This window comes from Nicotiana tomentosiformis, chromosome 12, assembly GCF_000390325.3.
Source record: "Nicotiana tomentosiformis chromosome 12, ASM39032v3, whole genome shotgun sequence".
In the NCBI taxonomy this organism is placed as follows: domain Eukaryota; kingdom Viridiplantae; phylum Streptophyta; class Magnoliopsida; order Solanales; family Solanaceae; genus Nicotiana; species Nicotiana tomentosiformis.
In genome coordinates, this window is record NC_090823.1 from 114989524 (window position 1) to 115005865 (window position 16342).

A 16342-nucleotide genomic window follows, 5' to 3' on the forward strand; every position below is an offset into this window, starting at 1 on the left:
AATGGGATCAGGAGGGGTCTATCGGACTCATTCGAGAGGGAGATGATCCTAAAACGTCTCCAGTCACCCTCACACCAGTTGTGGTACAAACACAGGCGCCATTTGAAGTTGAGGTATCTACACCCTTCACTGTGATGGTAGCTCCCACGTCATCCTACAAGTCTGATGTCATCCCATGGGACTATGTTGCAGAAGCAAAGGAGAAAGGGAAAAGAAAAAATGGAGGAAACAGATGCGGCACAACGTATGACCAGAACTGGCAGAGTTTATACACCCGAGAACCTATGGGGGACAAGAAAGGAGGTTGTATCTAAGCCGCTTGTTATCGAGACTAGCACTGATGATCTTTGGAGAAAGGTACAAGTGAGAGAGTACTCTGTTGTTGACCACTTGAACAAAACCCCCGCTCAGATATGCGTATTATCACTGCTGCAAAACTCGGACGCACACATAAATGCTTTATTGAAGGTGTTAAGTGAAGCTTATGTACCCACCAACATCACTAGTGGGGAGATGGCTAACATGGTCGGACAGGTATTGGAGAGCCACGAAATCACTTTTCATGAAGATGAATTACCACCAGAAGGGCTGAGTCACAACAGAACGCTACACATCACGGTGCAATTTGAGGATAAGTTCATCGGCAGGGTCCTGATATATGGAGGTTCAAGTCTCAACATATGCCCATTGACTACCCTGAAGATACTAGGTAAAGGCTTGCACGAGATACGGATGGGAAGCATGAATGTAAAGGCGTTTGATGGATCTCAGAGAGCCACCATTAGAGAAATCAACCTCAGTCTACAGATGGGCCCGACTTGGTTTGATGTCGAGTTCCAAGTGCTAGACATATCTGCTACCTACAATTTATTGTTGGGACGGCCCTGGATACATGCCGCCGGGGCAATGGCTTCGACTCTGCATCAGGCTGCGAAGTTTGAGTGGAATCATCAGGAGGTGGTAATCCACGGAGATGGAAGTAATCCCATCTACACAAATCAGACTGTGTCGGTCATCAAAAATAGAAAAAAGTTGAGTGGAGAAACATACCATTGCATTGAACGAGTCAACGCAATTGAAAAGGACCGATGATGGAGCAACAAGATAGAAAGCATACTGCTATGGACGGGATACGAACCCGGCAAGGGCCTCAGCAAAAATCTTCAAGGGATCACTAAACTCGTACAACCACAGCGTCATGGCACGACTTTTGGACTCGGATATGAATACACGTGGCAGGAATACCAGGATTGGTCACCACTATGGCGTACTCCTTATTATCTATTGGAACAACTGGTACCATCTCTGCACCATACATTCCATCAAGATGACATGATGTGGGGTTTTGAGAAAGATGAAGTTTTAGCTGGCATGAGAAAGTTGTTTCTAGATGAAGAAGATATGCACTACAGTGCAATAGTTGAGGAGGAGGAGGAGGAGGAAGACCCTACCATTCAAACCATGGAGAAAGGAGTTGTTCTCAAGAACTGGACCGCTACACCATTTCGGGCCCGTCGAGTTCCTGGGTAGCCTAGCAAAATACGCTTGAATTACTTTAAAAAATAGTTTTGAGCATTTGAGACATTTTTCAGTATTTTGTTTTGAAATAATTGCTCGAGCCATCGAGCTACACTTGTTGACATTTTTAAGATTTAATTAATGCATTACCACTTTTCGTATTTATTATTTCTTTTTTTTATATTTTCTTTTCAGCATTATTATTACCTATCCCGATGAACCTACAACTGTGACATGTAATGAGACAACGCAACATAAGGACAGTGATTCAGAGGATCTGGAAGATGATATAATACCTGAGGAAATTTTCAGAGAAGTAAAATAAACCAAAGTCTAATTTGGAAGAAACTGAGGCCATTAACTTAGGGGATTCCAAAACGGTCAAGGAAATGCGTATAAGCATTCATCTGTCATTGTTAGAGAAGGAAGAGTACATCAGATTCCTAAAAGAGTATGAAGATATATTTGCATGGTCCTATAATGATATGACTAGTTTAAGCACATTCATAGTGGCTCAATATCTACCCACTAATCCCATGTGTCCACCGGTAAAGCAGAAGCTCAGAAAGTTCAAGCTGGATATGAGTTTGAAGATAAAGAAGAAGTCACCAAGCAAATCAAAGCCAAGATTCTCCGAGTGGTCGAATATCCGACTTGGTTGGCCAACATTGTGCCAGCTCCGAAGAAAGATGGGAAAATTAGAGTATGTGTCGATTACCGAAATCTGAACAGAGCAAGTCCCAAAGATGATTTTTCGTTGCCCAACATACACATACTGATTGACAATTATGCCAAGCATGAGCTCCAATCCTTTGTGTATTGCTTCGCAGGATTCCATCAGATCTGGATGGATGAAAAGGATGTCAAAAAGACAGTCTTCATCACACCATGGGGGATATACTGTTACAGAATGATGTCGTTTGGTTTAAAGAACACCGGAGCCACCTACATGAGAGCCATGACAACTATCTTTCACGATATGATACACAAGGAAATAGAAGTGTACGTGGATGACGTTATCATCAAATCTAAAAGGAGTTCGTATCACATAGCAGACTTGAAGAAATTTTTAGACCGACTTCGAAAATACAATCTGAAGTTAAATCCTGCAAAATGTGCCTTCGGAGTCCCTGCTGGAAAGTTGTTAGGATTTATCGTCAGTCACCGAGGGATTGAATTAGACCCATCAAAAGTCAAAGCTATCCAAGACTTGCCACCTCCGAAGAATAAGAAAGATGTGATGAGTTTTTTAGGGTGCCTCAATTACTTCAGCCGCTTCATAGCACAATCAACCGTGATATGTGAGCCAATCTTCAGAATGCTGAGGAAAGATGCTGCAACAAGCTGGACTGAAGAATGCTAGAAAGCCTTTGACAAAATAAAGGAGTATTTATCTAAACTGCCCGTTCTGGTCCCGCCAGAACCTGGAAGACCTCTGCTGCTTTATTTGTCCGTATTAGATGGGGATTTTGGTAGCATTTTGGGACAACATGATGAAACTAGAAGAAAGGAGTAGGCAATATATTATCTGAGCAAGAAATTCACGCCTTATGAAGCCCGATACTCTTTATTGGGACGCACCTGTTGTGCTTTGACATGGATAGCTCAGAAATTTAGGCATTATTTTTGTGCATACACTACATATCTCATATCAAGGATGGATCCGCTAAAATACATCTTTCAGAAATCCATGCCTACGGGTAAGTTAGCAAAATGGCAAATATTACTGAGTGAGTTCGATATCGTCTATGTGACTCTGAAGGCAGTCAAGGGGCAAGCATTGGCGGATCATCTGGCAGAAAATCCCGTAGACAGATAATACGAACCATTGAAAACGTATTTTCCCGACGAGGAGGTGTCATTTGTAGGAGAAGATATCACTGAGGCATATGATGGTTGGAGGATGTTCTTCGACGGAGCAGCAAACTTCAAAGGAGTAGGTATCGGAGTTGTCTTAGTATCAAAAACCGGCCAACATTATCCGGTATCTGCAAAACTCAGGTTTCCATACACCAACAATATGGCGGAGTATGAGGCCTGCATCTTGGGACTCGGGTTAGCCATTGACATGAACGTTCATGAGCTGCTAGTAATCGGAGATTCAGATCTTTTGGTACACCAGGTCCTAGGGGAATGGGCTACGAAGAACACCAAAATATTGTCGTATTTGCACTGTGTACAAGAACTGATCAAGAGGTTCACAAAGATAGAATTAAGACATGTTCCGAGGATCCAGAATGAGTTTGCAGATGCGTTAGCCACTTTGTCTACCATAATACAACACCCAGACAAGAATTTCATTGATCTTATCCCAATAGGAATTCATAAGTAGCCAGATTATTGTGCTCATGTTGAAGAAGAGATTGACGGAAATCCGTGGTTCCACGATATCAAGAAGTACCTGAAAAAGGGAGAATACCCAGAGACTGCTACCCATACCCAGAAGCGCACACTTCGAAGATTAGCCAACCATTTCTTTCAAAGCGGAGGAATTCTGTATAGAAGGACTTCTGACCCGCTATTACTACGATGTGTCGATGCCAAGAAGGCAACCAGATTGCTCGAGGAAATACATGCCGGAAGCTGCGGACCACACATGAATGGTTTCATCTTAGCCAAGAAGATACTGAGAGCATGGTATTTCTGGATGACTATGGAAACAGACTGCATCAAATATATTCAGAAGTGTCACCAATGCCAGATACATGCTGACATGATACGAGTACCACCCAATGAACTCAATGCAACAAGTTCACCCTGGCCTTTCTCCACTTAGGATATGGATTTCATCGGCCCAATCGAACCCGCTGTTTCAAACAGGCATAGGTTCATTCTGGTGGCCATAGACTACTTCACAAAATGGTTTGAAGCTGCATCTTATAAAGCTGTAACTAAGAAGGTTATAGCGAATTTTGTTCGGGACCGCATTGTTTGTCAATTTAGAGTACCAGAGTCAATCATTACTGATAATGCCGCCAATCTAAACAGCGATTTGATGAAATCCATATGTGAAACATTCAAGATCAAGCATAGGAACTCCACATCATACAGGCCACAAATGAACAGAGCCGTAGAAGCCGCCAACAAGAACATCAAGAAGATATTGAGGAAAATGGTGGACAATTACAAACAATGGCATGAGAAGCTGCCATTTGCTTTACTTGGATATCGTACCACAGTTCGTACATCAACTGGGGCAACTCCCTACCTACTAGTTTATGGTACTGAAGTCGTTATTCCAGCTGAAGTGGAAATTCCTTCTTTCAAAATCATACAAGAAGCTGAGCTCAGCGATGCGGAATGGGTACGAAGCCGGTATGAATAATTAGCTCTCATTGATGGGAAAAGAATGAATGCGGTATGTCACGGTCAACTCTACCAGGGCAGAATGGAAAGAGCTTTCAACAAAAAGGTCAGGTCAAGGCAATTCACACCGGGGCAATTGGTGCTAAAGCGAATCTTCCCACACCAGGATGAAGCCAAGGGGAAGTTCGCACCCAACTGGCATAGCCTTTACATGGTTCACCGGGTATTGACAGGAGGAGCACTTATACTTGTAGAAATGGACGAAGAAATTTGGCCAAAACGTATCAATTCAGACGCAGTCAAGAGATACTATGTTTAAAATTGTTTGCATTTTCTCTATTTGATGTAACTGAACTACGCTTGACCTGATTCCCATTTAAGAGGGGATACGTAGGCAGCCCTATGGATTTGGTCACATCATAATAAAATCTTCATTTCCCCCCATGATCAGAAACTAGGGCAAGATCTCTAGTTTGTCTAATTTTATTACGTTTGGAACAGCCGAGGAATGTGTTGCCAGAAGTATGCTTTTAAACTGGGGCAGAATTTTGATGAGGATCCTCAAAATCTCGAGTCAAGGAGGTTGCAATGTCTCAAAGCATGTCACAGTCATCAATTCAACAAATCATCTTCTCTCATGCATTATCACATATTTCAAACAACTACAGTTTTATAAGCAATTCATCACAAATGCATGTTTTTCGAAAGTTTTATAGCAGCCAGACGTTACCCAGGGTGACTCAAGCAGGACCTCAAGACAGGAGTAAAGACGAAGCAAGGAATCAAGAGCACGAACCAACCGCTCCCTCCCTTCCCCCCCCCCCCTCCCCCGCAAAACTCACGATTTTTATTTGGATGCAGGCACAATGAACACAACAAGAATATTCGCAAATATATATATACATACAACAAAATCACTATCTTCATAACGACAAAGTTGCCAAATGCAAACACATTAAGCTAAGAATTACTTTACTCTCTCGCAACTATTCATTGCTCTTCTTGCGTGAGACTAAGCATTGACTCCATTACTGCATAAGGCTAAGCATTGCCTTTCTTGCATGAGACAAAACACTGTCTCCACTCCTTTCATGAGGCTAAGCATTACCTACATTATTGCATAAGGCTAAGCATTGCCTTTCCTTGCCAGAGATTGAGCACTGTCTCCATTCCTTGCATGAGACTAAGCATTGTCTCCACCATTGCATGGGGCTAAACATTGCCCTTATCATTAAATAAGGCTCCTTGCATGAGACTAAGCATTGTCTCCACTCTTTGCATAGGGCTAAACACTTCCCTCACCATTGCATAAGGCTAAACATTGACTTTCCTTGCATGAGACTAAGCACTGTCTCCATTCTTTGCATAGGGCTAAACACTGCCCTCACCATTGCATAAGGCTAAACATTGCCTTTCCTTGCATGAGACTAAGCACTGTATCCATCCCTCGCATGAGGCTAAACACTGCCCTCGCCATTGCATAAGGCTAAACATTGCCTCTCTTTGCATGAGACTAAGCCTTGTCTCCACTCTTTACATGGGGCTAAGCACTACCCTCATCTCATACAAGACCAAGCCTTGTCTTGTCTCGTCCTCGCATATAACTAAGCATCATATGTTTCTTCTATCAAACGAGCATATCTTTGCAATCTCATGGGCTGAAACATCGCTACATTGTCCGAAGGCATCATAGTCCAAAGGCACCATTCTCATAGCCTGAAGACACCATTCTATGGCCTGAGGATCTCTCTAAACTGCACATCATTATTCAAAGGCGTCATATTCCAGATGCACCATCCTCATGGCCCGAGGACACCATTTCATGGACTGCGAATCCCTTATTATACGCTTCATGGCCCAGGACATCATGGTCTAAGGACATCATCTTCATCGTTCAAAGACAACCTTCATCGTCCAAAGGGAATTTGCATCATGTTTAAATTTTCACAATAACCCATATATATTCGCATGCACCGTGTTTTAAGTTTTGCAGGAAATTCGGGAGGTAACCGTTCTACAAATGGGAGCAATCTTCGCCCCGGTTTCCATTCACAACGTTCACATCCTTTGACTACTTCAAACATAACCGACAATCCGTAATTGATTACTTTTTTTTCTACGACCGTTCGAATATCCGCCGCATACACTCGTAACATTTCAAATTCGCATTCATGACTCCACTTAAATTCATCTGTTATTTGCAATAATATCCTACCAAAAGAACCTTTTCGAAATATACGACCATTCTCATAACAACTCCATCGGTTTCGTTCGTCGTTGGATCCAGAACTACACACGGCCTGATTCCCGTAACACCAGGGATATGTAGGCAACTCAGGAACCAGGGTTCAGCTCCCATTTTTTTCAAATCACACCATTCCCCACTCAATTCGGCCAAAATTGGTCCATCATTTTCTTTTTACCCGACAACTCTTTCATCATTCCGTGTAAAGAGGGGTAGTTGTTGATACCCAATTTTGCCCTCATATTTTTTAAATAGTATACATATTTTTAAAGATCTCATTCTTGCATCATTACTTAATTTACAAGATTTATGCAAATATTTTATAATTTTTTCATGATTTTTAGAGCTTTAAAATTAATTTTATTACATTTAAATTACTTAATTTTTTATTTAATTATCCCTTTAAATTATTTGTGATGACCTAATCATCTAAATTTGTTATTTTACACCTACATGCATGTTTTAAAATATTTTACATCATTTCATATAATTACATCTGTATTTTAGTTATTTATGTAATTTTTGCAATAATAGCCTATATTTAAGTATAATTGTGTTTTATTATATTATTTGTGCCAAAATAGAATTTTATATTTTTTTATTATTCTCAATTATTTTATTGCATAAGTAATATATTTTATTATTTATTAATTACTTTTATAAATTATTTTTTGATAAATTTTGTGTATTTAAACTATGGCCCAGTTTTAAGTAATTTTCGGACCAAAGCCCAAATTCTTATCCCAATAGCCCCCGGCCCAAGCCAAACGATCCCTTTAATAATAAACCCGGTCGGCACCCATCTTCATGACCCGCCCTATTCATTTTTTTATCCTGGCCGTTGATCTTGTTTATTCCCCTCTTTAATTAACCTAACCTAGAAACCCTAACCCCATTTCCCTGAGACCGCCGCTCTAAAATCCTCTCTACTCTCAAACCCTAGTCGCCTCATTCAAATCTCTTTCCAAATCCGAATCAATCATGGATTCTTCCTACGATTCTCTTACCTTTTATGGATCATCTCATTGTTTCTTACTGGACTATGGTGTTACGTAGTACTTGCCTCAATTTTGGCAAGTACCAATCCCCAAATCGGGTGCCACCACCTTCAACCTTTGAGATTTAGACGTTATTTCTATATGCACTCACTACCAGACTATATGGTCTGATTCAGTGAGATTTTCGACCATCGGTGTTTTCTTTTTGAACTAGGGTTTACTTGATTATCTCTTAAATTGATTCTGAACGATTTTGCATGCTTCTATTTGTTTGATTCCGAGATTTTCGACTATATGTTTGATTGATTATGTTTTCTTGTTTGGATGTCAATTTTGGCTACTATATAAACCCTTCCCGATTCCCCTTTTAGAGGACTAAATCAATTTTTACTGTTATTACTCTCACTATTCTCTTCACTTACTCATTCACTTCTTCTGAGACACTTGAATATTTTCTGAAATCGTTGAATTCTTGGCCGGCTGAAAGCCAAGGCCATAATACTGTTTAAACGACCTCCTCTGGTGCAAGCACTGCTCGAAGCCCTTCTCGAGGATCTTATGAACTTTGAAGCATCGGGGATTTGGGGTTCTCTTTCAATTGCTGCTACTGAATCATTACCAATATTCTAAACTCCTCACTTTTTTGCTCGTTTAACTTTGCTACTTGTTAGTGTCCTTGACTCTTACAATTTTAACTATTTTCCTTTCTGTTTGTCTATGACATGTGTGTTCTATGTGTTAATATTGTTTAAACTTTGTAAGCATGATTCAGTTTCCTTGCTATTTACGGATCTATGATACTGTATTCTTCACTGCCACTATATTATTTTAACAATCCCCTGCAGTTCCATGTTTAGTTGAATTCAGTAGGCTTCAGTACATGTAATATGCTTTCATTATCGGAATGGATTCCAGCTTGCTTAGGTGCTTCTAGACTAATATGTGTTCCCTACCTTGTCCTGTATTTCTATGTTTGTGTTCTAGACTTTGTTGAGTTCTTTTTGCCCAACATGATAGATCTCTGAGGCTGTATTGATTAGCTAAAACATGTTTCCATACAATTTAAATTCTATGGTATGTTTGGTTTGTTAATCTTGTGTCTTTACAATGGCTTATAGGGAAAATTTCTATGTTAGTTTCCCTTCTGTCTAAGTAATTGGTACGAATGATTATACTTGCCTGTCCTATTCCCCTTAAGTGATGAGTTAGGACATTATTATGGTTTGTTGTAGACCATGCTACTAGTTTGTTGTTATACTACCTATGGTCATGTCAGGCTCCAATATTAGAAATCTTTACGTGAAATTGCATATCCCTCTAACTATAATTATTTTGAATAAGGCTCACTTGTTTAAAGTCTTTTCTCGCCAATTTTGATTAATATCTTGTGCTAACTTAATTTTTCAAAAATCAAAATGTGTGTGTGTTTGTCTTGTTCACTCAATAGAGTTGCTTCTTAAGCCCTCTTAATGTGTAACTGTGTAAACATAGGAACGAAATCAAAATCACAAGTCTACTAATGTGTGCCAAGATCTAGTATCACAAGTATGTTGGCAATTAGTAGAATATACAAAAGATATCTACTCTACTGTCTGAAATAGAATATACAGAAACAAAACAAAAGAGAGACTTCGGCCTGCAGCTGAACGACTCGGAAGGGCAGCTCACCGTGAACTCTTGAACAAGGATCAAGTACGCACGCCGGACGGATTACCAGTACACCTGTCTTAGACCCTGCACATCAAGTGCAGAACCCTTTCCTTTGTTGATTGATTGATCAACATGGTTTTAGTTCTTCTATGTCAAACTTGTTATGTCAAAGCTGTCTACCTAGTTGGTATATTCAAGCCCTCTTGTTTGACCAATCTCGTCCCCTTAGCTCCTAAGAATGATGGTTGTTGCTAATAGACTTTATGATTGTCAATTGGTTACCATACATGGTTTCTCCCTTCTAAGCCTGTACGAGTTTGTGTGTGGCCTTGGGTGTGTAATTGATACACTCTCACGCTTGAGATGTGTTGGGTTATGGGTCTACTGTTCGTGTGAAAGGTGAAGCTTGCTGGAAGCCCAGGTGTTACTGGGTTATTTCTCTTTTGGGCCTGCTCTGTTTATTAGGCCTGTAGTCTTTCAATATGCAATATTTGCACTTGTATTCATTATTTTACGATTGTAATAATTTACAAACAAAGCAGGTAGGGAAATTAGTAAAAAGGGGTACGGTACTTTAATTCTCACATAAAGGGGTAGAAAGCATGCCTATAAGATCTATGTGATCTGTTCTCTATTTGCTTTTCATGCTTTTAATTTCATGTGTAGAAAGCATGCCTATAGAAGTCACGCGCACACACATCTTTTAGCTTGCCAAAACATGCTATTTCAAGTGTTTGCGGTACCTATTTTCACTACTGTGCACTCTTAGATAACATGTTTATAGGGCGCAGCAATGAAATATTTTACTTACCTAGGTACCATGCCTATAGGACTTCAAAATAATCAATCTATCAATTGCTTCAATTATTTTAGTGTATTGCTCATCTAGATACCATGCCTATAGGATTAATAATCAACCAACTGCTCCATATCGTTTGTACTACTTCATTTAGATAGCATGCCTATAGGGATAAAATTATTTCAATCATCAACTCCTAGATATCTTGCCTCTAGGACACTGTCACCTGCCTAAGAAGCTCACCCATAAAATCAGTGCTGATAATTTATGATTCCAGGATCTTTTCACTACCTCATTGCGCAAACTATCTAGAGATCATGCCTAGTTTTAATGCCATAAATATGTGAATCTGTTGCCTATACATTGCTAAAACAGAATCATTTAGGACTCACGACTATAATACGCCTCAATTCTGAAATTGTCTACTGCACAATCTGCCAATCAGTCTGCGTGCTTCTTTGCTTATGTGTGGAGGCTAACATGAGCCATTCTTTGCTATTATGTGCGGTCCTATTTATTTTGAATGAGCGATTAGTTTTATCATTTTTTGAGCAACCTAAGTAGGTCTAGAACCACTCAAATAGAGGTCCAAAGCCTACTGGACCATAGGCATAAGACGAGTAGTGCACGCATAGGGTACGACTTAGAACTGAATTAGAACGTTTTTAAGTAAACAACTTCAACATAATAATCGGGTAGCAGAAGATGATAGTCTGTGCCCGCTGAATATATGAGCAACCCCTACCTAAAGGGAGTTGCGAAGTATTATTTATGTTGCACGGGGTGATCCATTAGGCTAAAAAACTTAGGACCCTCCCCCTCCCCCTCCCCCTCCCCCCCCCTTTCCTTTATATACTTGCCATTTATGTGGACCAATGTGTTTGCACCCACCCTTGTAATCATTAAGGATTTGTACCAATTTCCATGTGTTATGATAAAGATTCTTCGACTTTATATTTTCTTTATTTATCTGATCACCTAGCCTGACAACATAATCCACATAGTTTTAAAGTTCGGCTGGGACCCACAGTTGTGGACCTCGAAGAGTGCCTAACACCTTCTCTTTAAGGTAACTTGAGCCTTTACCCGATCTTTGGTGACACAGACTAGTCAAACAAAGTTATTTGCAAATAGGTGCCCTAACGCACCTTAAAAATCGTTAGGTGGTGGCTCTTCTCTTTTATCCATTTAAAAGAGTTGTCACACGTCGAGGCCCGCTTTCGCGAGAAAACGGGGCACAACAGGGACTAAGTTCCTCAATTCATTCCGAAGCATCTCCGGAACCAAACCAACCACCCCGACAAGTCACATAATCACAAATGAATATAGAATAAGCAATAAACGGGGGAATGGGGCTACAATACTCAAAACGATAGGCCAAGTCGTTACATCTTTTTTCTCTTCATATATGTTAGTTATCTTAAATTTTACGAGGCTTACAACTTTTTTTATTTTTTTCTTTATTAGTTGTAGGAGAGAAAATGATATGCTTTACTTTGAGAATACAAGAATCTCTTATGAACTTTCAATAATGAGGGAAAGGAACAAGCATGTTATTTGCCCTTGTTGTAATCCTAAGGTTTATGAAGAAATCACAGAAAAACTAATGATCCAAGAAGAACTGTGCAAATAGAATGCGTGTTTGTAAAAAAAAGGTCAATTCTTATTCGAACACTTTTTTCATTGTATTGTAATGGCTATAGTAAATTAAGATCCAAGATGAATTGTTATTGCTTACTCGATCTTTTAATACACTTGATCATGACACTGTTACTTAATAGTGCTACTGTCACCGTGTATTCCAAATGTATAGGATATTATTTCATGACATTGATCAAGAAATACTATATATGTTTGTAGGTTCAGGCGATATCTAATCACCTTGACTTCAATAAACAAGTTATCACATGACAATTCATACTAATCATTCACAGGAACTTGTACTTTATCCTTTCATGTATAATTATTTTCTCTAACCTTTGTTTTAACAATATTTATATTATTTATAAAATCGTGCACTACATAACCCGGCATACACGTGCAACGCACGTGTGAGAAACTAATTTAATTAAATTCCTCGAGTTGCCAGGATGGATGTCTTTTGAAAATAGTTGAAATTCATGACATAAAGCACAAAAATTAATTTTATTACCATATATACTTTCTCTCTTAGCACTTTTTTGGAATCTTTATCTGTTATTAACAATAATATATTAGTATTTTTTATTTACCAAAATGTCATTAAGAATCTCATCGATTTAAAGATTGGTCTCTCGCAGAAAGTTATGGTAAGTCATTAATAAAGTTAAATTTAAGAAGTAGTATATATATTCAAGTCATTTTGTCATAACCAAGTTTTTCGGTCTCAATCTTTCTGTTGTTGAAGAAGATCTAGAAATCAGTCTAAAGTCTAAAGTGTTTTAGATTACCTTGATTCTTTTTCACCTTTAACTTTTGACCAATGGCATCTGGAAGTGGAAGTTCTACGTCAAAGAAAGGACTTAAAGAGTAAGTTTCTATTTTCTTAATATTTTATCTTCTTTTCTCTCTTCGTCTATGTTAGTTATCTTAAATTTTATGAGGCTTACAGGTTTTTTTTTCGTTTTCTCTTATTAGTTATAGGAGAGAAAATGATATGCTACGCTTTGAGAATACAAGAATCTCTTATGAACTTTCAATAATGAGTGAAAGGAACAAGCATGTTATTTGCCCTTGTTGTAATCCTAAGGTTTATAAAGAAATCAAAGTAAAACTAAAGATCCAAGACGAATTGCGCAAAGAGAATGCGCGTTTAAAAAAAAAGGTCAAATTCTTATTCGAACACGTTTTTTATTATATTGTAGTGGCTATAGTAAATAAAGATTCTATGCTATAGAGATATAGTGACTTTATAGTATTTCTTTTGCAGCGGGAGGCATGGAAAAACTTCATCATGTATCATTTGAAGAAAGATGATGACGATGGACATTCTTTTCTTTAGAAATTTTTATTGGAAATGCAAATCATGAGTTTCTAATTTTATGTCGAATGAAAGAAATTATATTACTATAATAATCTTGAAGTACACAAGTTTAACGACAAGTTATACTTCTTGTGGTTTACTCAACTATTGAATAAATTTTGAGGCGTTTTGGTACAATGATTATTATTTTTTTCCTACCTTGCTTATCTCTTGTCTAATTTATTTGCGGTTAAAATGCTATCTAAAGAAGTATGGCTGTAATTATTATCTTTAAATATTTGATTGTTTCGATATAAAAAGAATGTGTTATGTATCTCCAATTTATAATGAAGATACATTGTTAATAATGATGATAATGTTTATAAGAATTAGAGTTATGTTTATATCGATATAAACATAACTTTAATTCTTTATAATGATGGTAATGTTCAAGACATGTACTTCAACTAATCTATTAGGTATTTGCTAAAAATTTATCCATATATGTACAGGGTAATTTTGCCCTAATATATATTTATATATTGAAAAGATTCAATCTGCTGAGTGTCACACCCCAAAATTGTAGGGTCGCATGATTGTCACCCGATACGTGAAATCCGCACCAAGCAAACCAACCCCTTTACAATCCCAACATATACATCACAAGACAAAATGAGGAACTGGGCATCCCCGTACCATCAAAAAACTATTTAGAATTATTTTAACTAATAAACTTTTTAGGAATTTACGCAAAATATAATTTATTTAAAACCTATTTAAATAAGTTATGATTATTTTTAGAAGATTACATAAATACCACTTATTTTAAAGTCTATACCTTTTCATATCTCTAATATCTCTCTTGAGATTCACCTAACACTTATTCTTATATATCTCTCTTCAGATTCTCTCACCCAACTACATATCCTTTTAATTTTTCAAAATTTTCTCTTTCTCGCTCTTCTGATTGTCTCGTCTTCTACCCCAAAGGAAATCACTCACAAAGTTGTTCATATGCGGCCATGGATCTGAAACGGCAAAGTGTTGAAGTTTTGTCCTCACTGACATTATCAAGTTACTAACCCATAATTCCTTGCTATTAAACAATACAATTTGAATATTGCTTACTGATATGTAGTATCATAAATTCATCTTGAAAATTTGTACTTGTCTAAAAAATTTTAGAAATTCTAAATTTTTCTCTTTTTTAAGTAATAGTCGGGCACTTCTTCCAAGATCTTGGCAACCCTTATGTTATTGTCTTTGACAAAACAGGGGGAAAACGGTTGAGGAGTCTGGCATAAATTGAAGATGAGTATATATGTACAGTGAAGGGAAGCCTTGGCGTTACTGGTAAAGTTGTTGTCATGTGACCAGAGGATCATGAGTTCGAGCCGTGAAAACAGCCTCTTACAGAAATGTAGGGTAAGCTCGCATATGATAGATGCTTGTGGTGCTCTTCCCTGGGCCCGCGCATAGCGGGACTTAGTGCACCGAGCTGCCTTTTTTTATATATGTATAGTATATAAGTATATACATATAATATATAAGTATATACATATATTATATGATATATTCAAATAGTATACTTAATATATATTATATGCATGGTTTATTGATGATATATACCTGGTAAGTATACGTACACAGTATATGTATATATTACTACACCTGTAAATGGTATATTAACTGTATATACAAACATATTATACGTATAGAAGTCATATATGTGATATAATCTATTTATATGTGTATATAAAATAAATATATATCGTTAATATATCATTATTTAAAAGATATACGATTTTTAGAAACTGATTTTAGCGGAAGATTGTTATTGATGGTCTTTATAATACTAACTTTGTTTTCAAAAAAAAAAAAGTTGAAGAAGTTAATTTCTGAGTGGAAAACACTATTTATAGAGGGAATAAAAGAAATACTAGAAAAGATGATGAGAGATTATTAGGAAATAATTTGTGTTGATAAGTTTTTCATTCTTTTAGGTTTAAAATAAGAGATTATTCAGTCATTTCGGTTGATTTTTGCCAACTTAATCGAGATGGGAGAAAATCTTTTGATGTATGTAAATTTGCAAATAGTTGTAATAAAATGTTATATATTCTTACAGGCTTTGTAGTTATGAAAATTTTCCAAAATTTTTAGGCTCATAGGTCTTATCATAAATAACATGCCCTGACAATGGATTAAATTTTATAAGTACCAATGTTACTTCTATATACATTTTCCACAATGTATCCATGTAGCCTCTATGGATACGGAAAAGATTATATTAAACTTGGGAAGTAACTTGACTATGCAAAAGAATAAACATAAATGTCGCCCACCACAGAATTGTATTGCATTTTAATTTCACTATCTCAAATCATTTTCCATCTCTTATCCATCATAGCTTTCATGTCAACCTCAGGTATTACAACATTCTTTAAAATCGCATTTTGGCTTTTAATCCCCAATAATTATAAATACAGTCATATTCAAACAATCAACTTTTAGATTTTGTGCACGCCTGGGCTCCCGAATACCTTATTATGTCATGCATGTTAATTTTTAGATGTGTACCCTTTCGGACTTTTGTATACCACATTATTTGGTCGTACCCATCCGGGCTAGCATGAGACACTGAGCCGCATTTGTTCATAATCATGCCGGCCTCATGTATTTTTTGGGGGCTTTTTTAACTTTTAGCCCGCGCCAGAAACTATTTACATTCAGTAGCCGAAAAAAAGTGTATAAAATTTGTATAATTCTTGTATATAACATACGGAATATATATATATAAAGAATATACAAAAGATATACATTTTTCGGCTATTATTTTGAGAGTCATTTTCCCAATTTTTTTTTGCACCCAAGTCAATTGACAC